The 13,265-nt window shown below is 55.4% G+C and overlaps 29 non-coding genes across 29 annotated transcripts; all 29 read right to left on the minus strand.

The window, feature by feature from the left end:
- Nucleotides 1-1,028: 1,028 nt before the first annotated feature.
- Nucleotides 1,029-1,110, minus strand: Trnal-cag. Its single transcript has one exon. It is a non-coding gene; the product is annotated as a tRNA-Leu (tRNA).
- Nucleotides 1,111-1,190: 80 nt separating this feature from the next.
- On the minus strand, nucleotides 1,191-1,272 carry Trnal-aag. Its single transcript has one exon. It is a non-coding gene; the product is annotated as a tRNA-Leu (tRNA).
- A 734-nt stretch (nucleotides 1,273-2,006) lies between these two features.
- Trnae-cuc lies at nucleotides 2,007-2,078 on the minus strand. Its single transcript has one exon. It is a non-coding gene; the product is annotated as a tRNA-Glu (tRNA).
- Nucleotides 2,079-2,344: 266 nt separating this feature from the next.
- Nucleotides 2,345-2,426, minus strand: Trnal-cag. The gene has a single exon. It is a non-coding gene; the product is annotated as a tRNA-Leu (tRNA).
- Nucleotides 2,427-2,506: 80 nt separating this feature from the next.
- On the minus strand, nucleotides 2,507-2,588 carry Trnal-aag. Its single transcript has one exon. It is a non-coding gene; the product is annotated as a tRNA-Leu (tRNA).
- Nucleotides 2,589-3,322: 734 nt separating this feature from the next.
- On the minus strand, nucleotides 3,323-3,394 carry Trnae-cuc. Its single transcript has one exon. It is a non-coding gene; the product is annotated as a tRNA-Glu (tRNA).
- Nucleotides 3,395-3,660: 266 nt separating this feature from the next.
- Nucleotides 3,661-3,742, minus strand: Trnal-cag. Its single transcript has one exon. It is a non-coding gene; the product is annotated as a tRNA-Leu (tRNA).
- An 80-nt stretch (nucleotides 3,743-3,822) lies between these two features.
- Nucleotides 3,823-3,904, minus strand: Trnal-aag. Its single transcript has one exon. It is a non-coding gene; the product is annotated as a tRNA-Leu (tRNA).
- Nucleotides 3,905-4,638: 734 nt separating this feature from the next.
- Trnae-cuc lies at nucleotides 4,639-4,710 on the minus strand. Its single transcript has one exon. It is a non-coding gene; the product is annotated as a tRNA-Glu (tRNA).
- Nucleotides 4,711-4,976: 266 nt separating this feature from the next.
- On the minus strand, nucleotides 4,977-5,058 carry Trnal-cag. Its single transcript has one exon. It is a non-coding gene; the product is annotated as a tRNA-Leu (tRNA).
- An 80-nt stretch (nucleotides 5,059-5,138) lies between these two features.
- Nucleotides 5,139-5,220, minus strand: Trnal-aag. The gene has a single exon. It is a non-coding gene; the product is annotated as a tRNA-Leu (tRNA).
- A 734-nt stretch (nucleotides 5,221-5,954) lies between these two features.
- Nucleotides 5,955-6,026, minus strand: Trnae-cuc. The gene has a single exon. It is a non-coding gene; the product is annotated as a tRNA-Glu (tRNA).
- A 266-nt stretch (nucleotides 6,027-6,292) lies between these two features.
- Nucleotides 6,293-6,374, minus strand: Trnal-cag. Its single transcript has one exon. It is a non-coding gene; the product is annotated as a tRNA-Leu (tRNA).
- Nucleotides 6,375-6,454: 80 nt separating this feature from the next.
- Trnal-aag lies at nucleotides 6,455-6,536 on the minus strand. The gene has a single exon. It is a non-coding gene; the product is annotated as a tRNA-Leu (tRNA).
- Nucleotides 6,537-7,270: 734 nt separating this feature from the next.
- Trnae-cuc lies at nucleotides 7,271-7,342 on the minus strand. Its single transcript has one exon. It is a non-coding gene; the product is annotated as a tRNA-Glu (tRNA).
- Nucleotides 7,343-7,608: 266 nt separating this feature from the next.
- Nucleotides 7,609-7,690, minus strand: Trnal-cag. Its single transcript has one exon. It is a non-coding gene; the product is annotated as a tRNA-Leu (tRNA).
- Nucleotides 7,691-7,770: 80 nt separating this feature from the next.
- Nucleotides 7,771-7,852, minus strand: Trnal-aag. Its single transcript has one exon. It is a non-coding gene; the product is annotated as a tRNA-Leu (tRNA).
- Nucleotides 7,853-8,586: 734 nt separating this feature from the next.
- Trnae-cuc lies at nucleotides 8,587-8,658 on the minus strand. The gene has a single exon. It is a non-coding gene; the product is annotated as a tRNA-Glu (tRNA).
- A 266-nt stretch (nucleotides 8,659-8,924) lies between these two features.
- On the minus strand, nucleotides 8,925-9,006 carry Trnal-cag. The gene has a single exon. It is a non-coding gene; the product is annotated as a tRNA-Leu (tRNA).
- Nucleotides 9,007-9,086: 80 nt separating this feature from the next.
- On the minus strand, nucleotides 9,087-9,168 carry Trnal-aag. Its single transcript has one exon. It is a non-coding gene; the product is annotated as a tRNA-Leu (tRNA).
- A 734-nt stretch (nucleotides 9,169-9,902) lies between these two features.
- Nucleotides 9,903-9,974, minus strand: Trnae-cuc. The gene has a single exon. It is a non-coding gene; the product is annotated as a tRNA-Glu (tRNA).
- A 266-nt stretch (nucleotides 9,975-10,240) lies between these two features.
- On the minus strand, nucleotides 10,241-10,322 carry Trnal-cag. Its single transcript has one exon. It is a non-coding gene; the product is annotated as a tRNA-Leu (tRNA).
- Nucleotides 10,323-10,402: 80 nt separating this feature from the next.
- Trnal-aag lies at nucleotides 10,403-10,484 on the minus strand. Its single transcript has one exon. It is a non-coding gene; the product is annotated as a tRNA-Leu (tRNA).
- A 734-nt stretch (nucleotides 10,485-11,218) lies between these two features.
- Trnae-cuc lies at nucleotides 11,219-11,290 on the minus strand. Its single transcript has one exon. It is a non-coding gene; the product is annotated as a tRNA-Glu (tRNA).
- A 266-nt stretch (nucleotides 11,291-11,556) lies between these two features.
- On the minus strand, nucleotides 11,557-11,638 carry Trnal-cag. Its single transcript has one exon. It is a non-coding gene; the product is annotated as a tRNA-Leu (tRNA).
- An 80-nt stretch (nucleotides 11,639-11,718) lies between these two features.
- Trnal-aag lies at nucleotides 11,719-11,800 on the minus strand. The gene has a single exon. It is a non-coding gene; the product is annotated as a tRNA-Leu (tRNA).
- A 734-nt stretch (nucleotides 11,801-12,534) lies between these two features.
- Nucleotides 12,535-12,606, minus strand: Trnae-cuc. The gene has a single exon. It is a non-coding gene; the product is annotated as a tRNA-Glu (tRNA).
- Nucleotides 12,607-12,872: 266 nt separating this feature from the next.
- Trnal-cag lies at nucleotides 12,873-12,954 on the minus strand. The gene has a single exon. It is a non-coding gene; the product is annotated as a tRNA-Leu (tRNA).
- Nucleotides 12,955-13,034: 80 nt separating this feature from the next.
- Nucleotides 13,035-13,116, minus strand: Trnal-aag. Its single transcript has one exon. It is a non-coding gene; the product is annotated as a tRNA-Leu (tRNA).
- Nucleotides 13,117-13,265: the final 149 nt, after the last annotated feature.

A 13,265-nucleotide genomic window follows, 5' to 3' on the forward strand; every position in this document is an offset into this window, starting at 1 on the left:
GCTTCCTGATCTGCTGCGACTGGTTGCTCGAACATCGCACCTCGAACGACTGCCCTTTTCGAATAGAGATTAACTACACAGGCAGCTGCCAGCGCCCTGGTGCGGCGGCATCGCGTGTTTATAAGGAATCGGTAGTGCCACCTGCAGCCTGAGGAACATGAGCACAAAATCAGGAGGGCACCGTGATTTCAATCACTGGGTCACTATCGTCATTGCAGCGACAGCAAGGCAGAACTTTAAAAAGTGCCGTGCCCCGGATTCGAGCCTGGGTTGTTGCGGCCACAACGCAATGTCCTGACCACTAGACGATCACGGCCACGGAGCCACCGCGGAATTCAACTCTCGCGACTGCAAGTGGCTGTGCACAGCAAAGCTCGGCCGACTGTGTCTCGCAACAGCTGTGTCAGACGCGGTCTCCATTATATGTATACTGGCAAACGAACGTGCCCGCGCTGATGGACACTGAGCAGAGTGGTTAGCTGCATTCAACCCCCGTGGCAATGTCTTGCAGTCCTCCAAGTCTGTTGACCGCAGGTATGTGCCCGGATAAGAGGTGGACAGATGTCGCATCTCTCTCGCCGTCACTTGTGGCCGCGAATCATATTTTACGTAGTTTTCTGCAAGCGTCAGTGGAGCGTCAGTCGAGCTAAGTCGGGACAAGTCGCATAAGAGGAGCAATAAAATGTGCAATTCCGGTACCGGGAATCGAACCCAGGCCCCCTGGGCGAGAGCCAGGTATCCCAGCCACTAGACGACACCGGATAACGACACAAGCACTCCTCCAACAAACACGGCGAGCGCCCACCCGCTACTTGACGACAACTGCAAAAATTTACGTTTCCACTTCGTAGAACGGCATGCCCGGGACGCATCTCGTGGAGACGAACGCCAGCAATCATGAGACCAAACTGCGCCGGTGAATCCTGCTGTTACACCACGCACCACTGTGCTACGACAGTTTAAGAAACCGACGCTGCGCTTTTTCCTTCGCGGGAAATCAGTGCTCCTGTTTTCGAGACAGGAAACGTTGGCAGCGGTGGGATTCGAACCCACGCCTCCGAAGAGACTGGTGCCTGAAACCAGCGCCTTAGACCGCTCGGCCACGCTACCTACGCGACGCGGCGGTCACAGGAGCTGCGTTCTACCCCACGAGAACACACCGCAATGGCACAAAAACGAGAAGTAAAAATTGGCAGCGGTGGGATTCGAACTCACGCCTCCGAAGAGACTGGTGCCTTAAACCAGCGCCTTAGACCGCTCGGCCACGCTACCTACACCAGTGTTCCTGGCATTTGTAGAATGCAGTGCACGACACAGCTTCCTGATCTGCTGCGACTGGTTGCTCGAACATCGCACCTCGAACGACTGCCCTTTTCGAATAGAGATTAACTACACAGGCAGCTGCCAGCGCCCTGGTGCGGCGGCATCGCGTGTTTATAAGGAATCGGTAGTGCCACCTGCAGCCTGAGGAACATGAGCACAAAATCAGGAGGGCACCGTGATTTCAATCACTGGGTCACTATCGTCATTGCAGCGACAGCAAGGCAGAACTTTAAAAAGTGCCGTGCCCCGGATTCGAGCCTGGGTTGTTGCGGCCACAACGCAATGTCCTGACCACTAGACGATCACGGCCACGGAGCCACCGCAGAATTCAACTCTCGCGACTGCAAGTGGCTGTGCACAGCAAAGCTCGGCCGACTGTGTCTCGCAACAGCTGTGTCAGACGCGGTCTCCATTATATGTATACTGGCAAACGAACGTGCCCGCGCTGATGGACACTGAGCAGAGTGGTTAGCTGCATTCAACCCCCGTGGCAATGTCTTGCAGTCCTCCAAGTCTGTTGACCGCAGGTATGTGCCCGGATAAGAGGTGGACAGATGTCGCATCTCTCTCGCCGTCACTTGTGGCCGCGAATCATATTTTACGTAGTTTTCTGCAAGCGTCAGCGGAGCGTCAGTCGAGCTAAGTCGGGACAAGTCGCATAAGAGGAGCAATAAAATGTGCATTTCCGGTGCCGGGAATCGAACCCAGGCCTCCTGGGCGAGAGCCAGGTATCCCAGCCACTAGACGACACCGGATAACGACACAAGCACTCCTCCAACAAACACGGCGAGCGCCCACCCGCTACTTGACGACAACTGCAAAAATTTACGTTTCCACTTCGTAGAACGGCATGCTCGGGACGCATCTCGTGGAGACGAACGCCAGCAATCATGAGACCAAACTGCGCCGGTGAATCCTGTTGTTACACCACGCACCACTGTGCTACGACAGTTTAAGAAACCGACGCTGCGCTTTTTCCTTCGCGGGAAATCAGTACTCCTGTTTTCGAGACAGAAAACGTTGGCAGCGGTGGGATTCGAACCCACGCCTCCCAAGAGACTGGTGCCTGAAACCAGCGCCTTAGACCGCTCGGCCACGCTACCTACGCGACGCGGCGGTCACAGGAGCTGCGTTCTACCCCACGAGAACACACCGCAATGGCACAAAAACGAGAAGTAAAAATTGGCAGCGGTGGGATTCGAACCCACGCCTCCGAAGAGACTGGTGCCTTAAACCAGCGCCTTAGACCGCTCGGCCACGCTACCTACACCAGTGTTCCTGGCATTTGTAGAATGCAGTGCACGACACAGCTTCCTGATCTGCTGCGACTGGTTGCTCGAACATCGCACCTCGAACGACTGCCCTTTTCGAATAGAGATTAACTACACAGGCAGCTGCCAGCGCCCTGGTGCGGCGGCATCGCGTGTTTATAAGGAATCGGTAGTGCCACCTGCAGCCTGAGGAACATGAGCACAAAATCAGGAGGGCACCGTGATTTCAATCACTGGGTCACTATCGTCATTGCAGCGACAGCAAGGCAGAACTTTAAAAAGTGCCGTGACCCGGATTCGAGCCTGGGTTGTTGCGGCCACAACGCAATGTCCTGACCACTAGACGATCACGGCCACGGAGCCACCGCGGAATTCAACTCTCGCGACTGCAAGTGGCTGTGCACAGCAAAGCTCGGCCGACTGTGTCTCGCAACAGCTGTGTCAGACGCGGTCTCCATTATATGTATACTGGCAAACGAACGTGCCCGCGCTGATGGACACTGAGCAGAGTGGTTAGCTGCATTCAACCCCCGTGGCAATGTCTTGCAGTCCTCCAAGTCTGTTGACCGCAGGTATGTGCCCGGATAAGAGGTGGACAGATGTCGCATCTCTCTCGCCGTCACTTGTGGCCGCGAATCATATTTTACGTAGTTTTCTGCAAGCGTCAGCGGAGCGTCAGTCGAGCTAAGTCGGGACAAGTCGCATAAGAGGAGCAATAAAATGTGCATTTCCGGTGCCGGGAATCGAACCCAGGCCTCCTGGGCGAGAGCCAGGTATCTCAGCCACTAGACGACACCGGATAACGACACAAGCACTCCTCCAACAAACACGGCGAGCGCCCACCCGCTACTTGACGACAACTGCAAAAATTTACGTTTCCACTTCGTAGAACGGCATGCTCGGGACGCATCTCGTGGAGACGAACGCCAGCAATCATGAGACCAAACTGCGCCGGTGAATCCTGTTGTTACACCACGCACCACTGTGCTACGACAGTTTAAGAAACCGACGCTGCGCTTTTTCCTTCGCGGGAAATCAGTACTCCTGTTTTCGAGACAGAAAACGTTGGCAGCGGTGGGATTCGAACCCACGCCTCCCAAGAGACTGGTGCCTGAAACCAGCGCCTTAGACCGCTCGGCCACGCTACCTACGCGACGCGGCGGTCACAGGAGCTGCGTTCTACCCCACGAGAACACACCGCAATGGCACAAAAACGAGAAGTAAAAATTGGCAGCGGTGGGATTCGAACCCACGCCTCCGAAGAGACTGGTGCCTTAAACCAGCGCCTTAGACCGCTCGGCCACGCTACCTACACCAGTGTTCCTGGCATTTGTAGAATGCAGTGCACGACACAGCTTCCTGATCTGCTGCGACTGGTTGCTCGAACATCGCACCTCGAACGACTGCCCTTTTCGAATAGAGATTAACTACACAGGCAGCTGCCAGCGCCCTGGTGCGGCGGCATCGCGTGTTTATAAGGAATCGGTAGTGCCACCTGCAGCCTGAGGAACATGAGCACAAAATCAGGAGGGCACCGTGATTTCAATCACTGGGTCACTATCGTCATTGCAGCGACAGCAAGGCAGAACTTTAAAAAGTGCCGTGACCCGGATTCGAGCCTGGGTTGTTGCGGTCACAACGCAATGTCCTGACCACTAGACGATCACGGCCACGGAGCCACCGCGGAATTCAACTCTCGCGACTGCAAGTGGCTGTGCACAGCAAAGCTCGGCCGACTGTGTCTCGCAACAGCTGTGTCAGACGCGGTCTCCATTATATGTATACTGGCAAACGAACGTGCCCGCGCTGATGGACACTGAGCAGAGTGGTTAGCTGCATTCAACCCCCGTGGCAATGTCTTGCAGTCCTCCAAGTCTGTTGACCGCAGGTATGTGCCCGGATAAGAGGTGGACAGATGTCGCATCTCTCTCGCCGTCACTTGTGGCCGCGAATCATATTTTACGTAGTTTTCTGCAAGCGTCAGCGGAGCGTCAGTCGAGCTAAGTCGGGACAAGTCGCATAAGAGGAGCAATAAAATGTGCATTTCCGGTACCGGGAATCGAACCCAGGCCTCCTGGGCGAGAGCCAGGTATCCCAGCCACTAGACGACACCGGATAACGACACAAGCACTCCTCCAACAAACACGGCGAGCGCCCACCCGCTACTTGACGACAACTGCAAAAATTTACGTTTCCACTTCGTAGAACGGCATGCTCGGGACGCATCTCGTGGAGACGAACGCCAGCAATCATGAGACCAAACTGCGCCGGTGAATCCTGTTGTTACACCACGCACCACTGTGCTACGACAGTTTAAGAAACCGACGCTGCGCTTTTTCCTTCGCGGGAAATCAGTACTCCTGTTTTCGAGACAGAAAACGTTGGCAGCGGTGGGATTCGAACCCACGCCTCCCAAGAGACTGGTGCCTGAAACCAGCGCCTTAGACCGCTCGGCCACGCTACCTACGCGACGCGGCGGTCACAGGAGCTGCGTTCTACCCCACGAGAACACACCGCAATGGCACAAAAACGAGAAGTAAAAATTGGCAGCGGTGGGATTCGAACCCACGCCTCCGAAGAGACTGGTGCCTTAAACCAGCGCCTTAGACCGCTCGGCCACGCTACCTACACCAGTGTTCCTGGCATTTGTAGAATGCAGTGCACGACACAGCTTCCTGATCTGCTGCGACTGGTTGCTCGAACATCGCACCTCGAACGACTGCCCTTTTCGAATAGAGATTAACTACACAGGCAGCTGCCAGCGCCCTGGTGCGGCGGCATCGCGTGTTTATAAGGAATCGGTAGTGCCACCTGCAGCCTGAGGAACATGAGCACAAAATCAGGAGGGCACCGTGATTTCAATCACTGGGTCACTATCGTCATTGCAGCGACAGCAAGGCAGAACTTTAAAAAGTGCCGTGACCCGGATTCGAGCCTGGGTTGTTGCGGTCACAACGCAATGTCCTGACCACTAGACGATCACGGCCACGGAGCCACCGCGGAATTCAACTCTCGCGACTGCAAGTGGCTGTGCACAGCAAAGCTCGGCCGACTGTGTCTCGCAACAGCTGTGTCAGACGCGGTCTCCATTATATGTATACTGGCAAACGAACGTGCCCGCGCTGATGGACACTGAGCAGAGTGGTTAGCTGCATTCAACCCCCGTGGCAATGTCTTGCAGTCCTCCAAGTCTGTTGACCGCAGGTATGTGCCCGGATAAGAGGTGGACAGATGTCGCATCTCTCTCGCCGTCACTTGTGGCCGCGAATCATATTTTACGTAGTTTTCTGCAAGCGTCAGCGGAGCGTCAGTCGAGCTAAGTCGGGACAAGTCGCATAAGAGGAGCAATAAAATGTGCATTTCCGGTACCGGGAATCGAACCCAGGCCTCCTGGGCGAGAGCCAGGTATCCCAGCCACTAGACGACACCGGATAACGACACAAGCACTCCTCCAACAAACACGGCGAGCGCCCACCCGCTACTTGACGACAACTGCAAAAATTTACGTTTCCACTTCGTAGAACGGCATGCTCGGGACGCATCTCGTGGAGACGAACGCCAGCAATCATGAGACCAAACTGCGCCGGTGAATCCTGTTGTTACACCACGCACCACTGTGCTACGACAGTTTAAGAAACCGACGCTGCGCTTTTTCCTTCGCGGGAAATCAGTGCTCCTGTTTTCGAGACAGAAAACGTTGGCAGCGGTGGGATTCGAACCCACGCCTCCCAAGAGACTGGTGCCTGAAACCAGCGCCTTAGACCGCTCGGCCACGCTACCTACGCGACGCGGCGGTCACAGGAGCTGCGTTCTACCCCACGAGAACACACCGCAATGGCACAAAAACGAGAAGTAAAAATTGGCAGCGGTGGGATTCGAACCCACGCCTCCGAAGAGACTGGTGCCTTAAACCAGCGCCTTAGACCGCTCGGCCACGCTACCTACACCAGTGTTCCTGGCATTTGTAGAATGCAGTGCACGACACAGCTTCCTGATCTGCTGCGACTGGTTGCTCGAACATCGCACCTCGAACGACTGCCCTTTTCGAATAGAGATTAACTACACAGGCAGCTGCCAGCGCCCTGGTGCGGCGGCATCGCGTGTTTATAAGGAATCGGTAGTGCCACCTGCAGCCTGAGGAACATGAGCACAAAATCAGGAGGGCACCGTGATTTCAATCACTGGGTCACTATCGTCATTGCAGCGACAGCAAGGCAGAACTTTAAAAAGTGCCGTGACCCGGATTCGAGCCTGGGTTGTTGCGGTCACAACGCAATGTCCTGACCACTAGACGATCACGGCCACGGAGCCACCGCGGAATTCAACTCTCGCGACTGCAAGTGGCTGTGCACAGCAAAGCTCGGCCGACTGTGTCTCGCAACAGCTGTGTCAGACGCGGTCTCCATTATATGTATACTGGCAAACGAACGTGCCCGCGCTGATGGACACTGAGCAGAGTGGTTAGCTGCATTCAACCCCCGTGGCAATGTCTTGCAGTCCTCCAAGTCTGTTGACCGCAGGTATGTGCCCGGATAAGAGGTGGACAGATGTCGCATCTCTCTCGCCGTCACTTGTGGCCGCGAATCATATTTTACGTAGTTTTCTGCAAGCGTCAGCGGAGCGTCAGTCGAGCTAAGTCGGGACAAGTCGCATAAGAGGAGCAATAAAATGTGCATTTCCGGTACCGGGAATCGAACCCAGGCCTCCTGGGCGAGAGCCAGGTATCCCAGCCACTAGACGACACCGGATAACGACACAAGCACTCCTCCAACAAACACGGCGAGCGCCCACCCGCTACTTGACGACAACTGCAAAAATTTACGTTTCCACTTCGTAGAACGGCATGCTCGGGACGCATCTCGTGGAGACGAACGCCAGCAATCATGAGACCAAACTGCGCCGGTGAATCCTGTTGTTACACCACGCACCACTGTGCTACGACAGTTTAAGAAACCGACGCTGCGCTTTTTCCTTCGCGGGAAATCAGTACTCCTGTTTTCGAGACAGAAAACGTTGGCAGCGGTGGGATTCGAACCCACGCCTCCCAAGAGACTGGTGCCTGAAACCAGCGCCTTAGACCGCTCGGCCACGCTACCTACGCGACGCGGCGGTCACAGGAGCTGCGTTCTACCCCACGAGAACACACCGCAATGGCACAAAAACGAGAAGTAAAAATTGGCAGCGGTGGGATTCGAACCCACGCCTCCGAAGAGACTGGTGCCTTAAACCAGCGCCTTAGACCGCTCGGCCACGCTACCTACACCAGTGTTCCTGGCATTTGTAGAATGCAGTGCACGACACAGCTTCCTGATCTGCTGCGACTGGTTGCTCGAACATCGCACCTCGAACGACTGCCCTTTTCGAATAGAGATTAACTACACAGGCAGCTGCCAGCGCCCTGGTGCGGCGGCATCGCGTGTTTATAAGGAATCGGTAGTGCCACCTGCAGCCTGAGGAACATGAGCACAAAATCAGGAGGGCACCGTGATTTCAATCACTGGGTCACTATCGTCATTGCAGCGACAGCAAGGCAGAACTTTAAAAAGTGCCGTGACCCGGATTCGAGCCTGGGTTGTTGCGGTCACAACGCAATGTCCTGACCACTAGACGATCACGGCCACGGAGCCACCGCGGAATTCAACTCTCGCGACTGCAAGTGGCTGTGCACAGCAAAGCTCGGCCGACTGTGTCTCGCAACAGCTGTGTCAGACGCGGTCTCCATTATATGTATACTGGCAAACGAACGTGCCCGCGCTGATGGACACTGAGCAGAGTGGTTAGCTGCATTCAACCCCCGTGGCAATGTCTTGCAGTCCTCCAAGTCTGTTGACCGCAGGTATGTGCCCGGATAAGAGGTGGACAGATGTCGCATCTCTCTCGCCGTCACTTGTGGCCGCGAATCATATTTTACGTAGTTTTCTGCAAGCGTCAGCGGAGCGTCAGTCGAGCTAAGTCGGGACAAGTCGCATAAGAGGAGCAATAAAATGTGCATTTCCGGTACCGGGAATCGAACCCAGGCCTCCTGGGCGAGAGCCAGGTATCCCAGCCACTAGACGACACCGGATAACGACACAAGCACTCCTCCAACAAACACGGCGAGCGCCCACCCGCTACTTGACGACAACTGCAAAAATTTACGTTTCCACTTCGTAGAACGGCATGCTCGGGACGCATCTCGTGGAGACGAACGCCAGCAATCATGAGACCAAACTGCGCCGGTGAATCCTGTTGTTACACCACGCACCACTGTGCTACGACAGTTTAAGAAACCGACGCTGCGCTTTTTCCTTCGCGGGAAATCAGTACTCCTGTTTTCGAGACAGAAAACGTTGGCAGCGGTGGGATTCGAACCCACGCCTCCCAAGAGACTGGTGCCTGAAACCAGCGCCTTAGACCGCTCGGCCACGCTACCTACGCGACGCGGCGGTCACAGGAGCTGCGTTCTACCCCACGAGAACACACCGCAATGGCACAAAAACGAGAAGTAAAAATTGGCAGCGGTGGGATTCGAACCCACGCCTCCGAAGAGACTGGTGCCTTAAACCAGCGCCTTAGACCGCTCGGCCACGCTACCTACACCAGTGTTCCTGGCATTTGTAGAATGCAGTGCACGACACAGCTTCCTGATCTGCTGCGACTGGTTGCTCGAACATCGCACCTCGAACGACTGCCCTTTTCGAATAGAGATTAACTACACAGGCAGCTGCCAGCGCCCTGGTGCGGCGGCATCGCGTGTTTATAAGGAATCGGTAGTGCCACCTGCAGCCTGAGGAACATGAGCACAAAATCAGGAGGGCACCGTGATTTCAATCACTGGGTCACTATCGTCATTGCAGCGACAGCAAGGCAGAACTTTAAAAAGTGCCGTGACCCGGATTCGAGCCTGGGTTGTTGCGGTCACAACGCAATGTCCTGACCACTAGACGATCACGGCCACGGAGCCACCGCGGAATTCAACTCTCGCGACTGCAAGTGGCTGTGCACAGCAAAGCTCGGCCGACTGTGTCTCGCAACAGCTGTGTCAGACGCGGTCTCCATTATATGTATACTGGCAAACGAACGTGCCCGCGCTGATGGACACTGAGCAGAGTGGTTAGCTGCATTCAACCCCCGTGGCAATGTCTTGCAGTCCTCCAAGTCTGTTGACCGCAGGTATGTGCCCGGATAAGAGGTGGACAGATGTCGCATCTCTCTCGCCGTCACTTGTGGCCGCGAATCATATTTTACGTAGTTTTCTGCAAGCGTCAGCGGAGCGTCAGTCGAGCTAAGTCGGGACAAGTCGCATAAGAGGAGCAATAAAATGTGCATTTCCGGTACCGGGAATCGAACCCAGGCCTCCTGGGCGAGAGCCAGGTATCCCAGCCACTAGACGACACCGGATAACGACACAAGCACTCCTCCAACAAACACGGCGAGCGCCCACCCGCTACTTGACGACAACTGCAAAAATTTACGTTTCCACTTCGTAGAACGGCATGCTCGGGACGCATCTCGTGGAGACGAACGCCAGCAATCATGAGACCAAACTGCGCCGGTGAATCCTGTTGTTACACCACGCACCACTGTGCTACGACAGTTTAAGAAACCGACGCTGCGCTTTTTCCTTCGCGGGAAATCAGTGCTCCTGTTTTCGAGACAGAAAACGTTGGCAGCGGTGGGATTCGAACCCACGCCTCCCAAGAGACTGGTGCCTGAAACCAGCGCCTTAGACCGCTCGGCCACGCTACCTACGCGACGCGGCGGTCACAGGAGCTGCGTTCTACCCCACGAGAACACACCGCAATGGCACAAAAACGAGAAGTAAAAATTGGCAGCGGTGGGATTCGAACCCACGCCTCCGAAGAGACTGGTGCCTTAAACCAGCGCCTTAGACCGCTCGGCCACGCTACCTACACCAGTGTTCCTGGCATTTGTAGAATGCAGTGCACGACACAGCTTCCTGATCTGCTGCGACTGGTTGCTCGAACATCGCACCTCGAACGACTGCCCTTTTCGAATAGAGATTAACTACACAGGCAGCTGCCAGCGCCCTGGTGCGGCGGCATCGCGTGTTTATAAGGAATCGGTAGTGCCACCTGCAGCCTGAGGAACATGAGCACAAAATCAGGAGGGCACCGTGATTTCAATCACTGGGTCACTATCGTCATTGCAGCGACAGCAAGGCAGAACTTTAAAAAGTGCCGTGACCCGGATTCGAGCCTGGGTTGTTGCGGTCACAACGCAATGTCCTGACCACTAGACGATCACGGCCACGGAGCCACCGCGGAATTCAACTCTCGCGACTGCAAGTGGCTGTGCACAGCAAAGCTCGGCCGACTGTGTCTCGCAACAGCTGTGTCAGACGCGGTCTCCATTATATGTATACTGGCAAACGAACGTGCCCGCGCTGATGGACACTGAGCAGAGTGGTTAGCTGCATTCAACCCCCGTGGCAATGTCTTGCAGTCCTCCAAGTCTGTTGACCGCAGGTATGTGCCCGGATAAGAGGTGGACAGATGTCGCATCTCTCTCGCCGTCACTTGTGGCCGCGAATCATATTTTACGTAGTTTTCTGCAAGCGTCAGCGGAGCGTCAGTCGAGCTAAGTCGGGACAAGTCGCATAAGAGGAGCAATAAAATGTGCATTTCCGGTACCGGGAATCGAACCCAGGCCTCCTGGGCGAGAGCCAGGTATCCCAGCCACTAGACGACACCGGATAACGACACAAGCACTCCTCCAACAAACACGGCGAGCGCCCACCCGCTACTTGACGACAACTGCAAAAATTTACGTTTCCACTTCGTAGAACGGCATGCTCGGGACGCATCTCGTGGAGACGAACGCCAGCAATCATGAGACCAAACTGCGCCGGTGAATCCTGTTGTTACACCACGCACCACTGTGCTACGACAGTTTAAGAAACCGACGCTGCGCTTTTTCCTTCGCGGGAAATCAGTACTCCTGTTTTCGAGACAGAAAACGTTGGCAGCGGTGGGATTCGAACCCACGCCTCCCAAGAGACTGGTGCCTGAAACCAGCGCCTTAGACCGCTCGGCCACGCTACCTACGCGACGCGGCGGTCACAGGAGCTGCGTTCTACCCCACGAGAACACACCGCAATGGCACAAAAACGAGAAGTAAAAATTGGCAGCGGTGGGATTCGAACCCACGCCTCCGAAGAGACTGGTGCCTTAAACCAGCGCCTTAGACCGCTCGGCCACGCTACCTACACCAGTGTTCCTGGCATTTGTAGAATGCAGTGCACGACACAGCTTCCTGATCTGCTGCGACTGGTTGCTCGAACATCGCACCTCGAACGACTGCCCTTTTCGAATAGAGATTAACTACACAGGCAGCTGCCAGCGCCCTGGTGCGGCGGCATCGCGTGTTTATAAGGAATCGGTAGTGCCACCTGCAGCCTGAGGAACATGAGCACAAAATCAGGAGGGCACCGTGATTTCAATCACTGGGTCACTATCGTCATTGCAGCGACAGCAAGGCAGAACTTTAAAAAGTGCCGTGACCCGGATTCGAGCCTGGGTTGTTGCGGTCACAACGCAATGTCCTGACCACTAGACGATCACGGCCACGGAGCCACCGCGGAATTCAACTCTCGCGACTGCAAGTGGCTGTGCACAGCAAAGCTCGGCCGACTGTGTCTCGCAACAGCTGTGTCAGACGCGGTCTCCATTATATGTATACTGGCAAACGAACGTGCCCGCGCTGATGGACACTGAGCAGAGTGGTTAGCTGCATTCAACCCCCGTGGCAATGTCTTGCAGTCCTCCAAGTCTGTTGACCGCAGGTATGTGCCCGGATAAGAGGTGGACAGATGTCGCATCTCTCTCGCCGTCACTTGTGGCCGCGAATCATATTTTACGTAGTTTTCTGCAAGCGTCAGCGGAGCGTCAGTCGAGCTAAGTCGGGACAAGTCGCATAAGAGGAGCAATAAAATGTGCATTTCCGGTACCGGGAATCGAACCCAGGCCTCCTGGGCGAGAGCCAGGTATCCCAGCCACTAGACGACACCGGATAACGACACAAGCACTCCTCCAACAAACACGGCGAGCGCCCACCCGCTACTTGACGACAACTGCAAAAATTTACGTTTCCACTTCGTAGAACGGCATGCTCGGGACGCATCTCGTGGAGACGAACGCCAGCAATCATGAGACCAAACTGCGCCGGTGAATCCTGTTGTTACACCACGCACCACTGTGCTACGACAGTTTAAGAAACCGACGCTGCGCTTTTTCCTTCGCGGGAAATCAGTGCTCCTGTTTTCGAGACAGAAAACGTTGGCAGCGGTGGGATTCGAACCCACGCCTCCCAAGAGACTGGTGCCTGAAACCAGCGCCTTAGACCGCTCGGCCACGCTACCTACGCGACGCGGCGGTCACAGGAGCTGCGTTCTACCCCACGAGAACACACCGCAATGGCACAAAAACGAGAAGTAAAAATTGGCAGCGGTGGGATTCGAACCCACGCCTCCGAAGAGACTGGTGCCTTAAACCAGCGCCTTAGACCGCTCGGCCACGCTACCTACACCAGTGTTCCTGGCATTTGTAGAATGCAGTGCACGACACAGCTTCCTGATCTGCTGCGACTGGTTGCTCGAACATCGCACCTCGAACGACTGCCCTTTTCGAATAGAGATTAACTACACAGGCAGCTGCCAGCGCCCTGGTGCGG

This window comes from Schistocerca americana, chromosome 2, assembly GCF_021461395.2.
Source record: "Schistocerca americana isolate TAMUIC-IGC-003095 chromosome 2, iqSchAmer2.1, whole genome shotgun sequence".
NCBI lineage: Eukaryota > Metazoa > Arthropoda > Insecta > Orthoptera > Acrididae > Schistocerca > Schistocerca americana.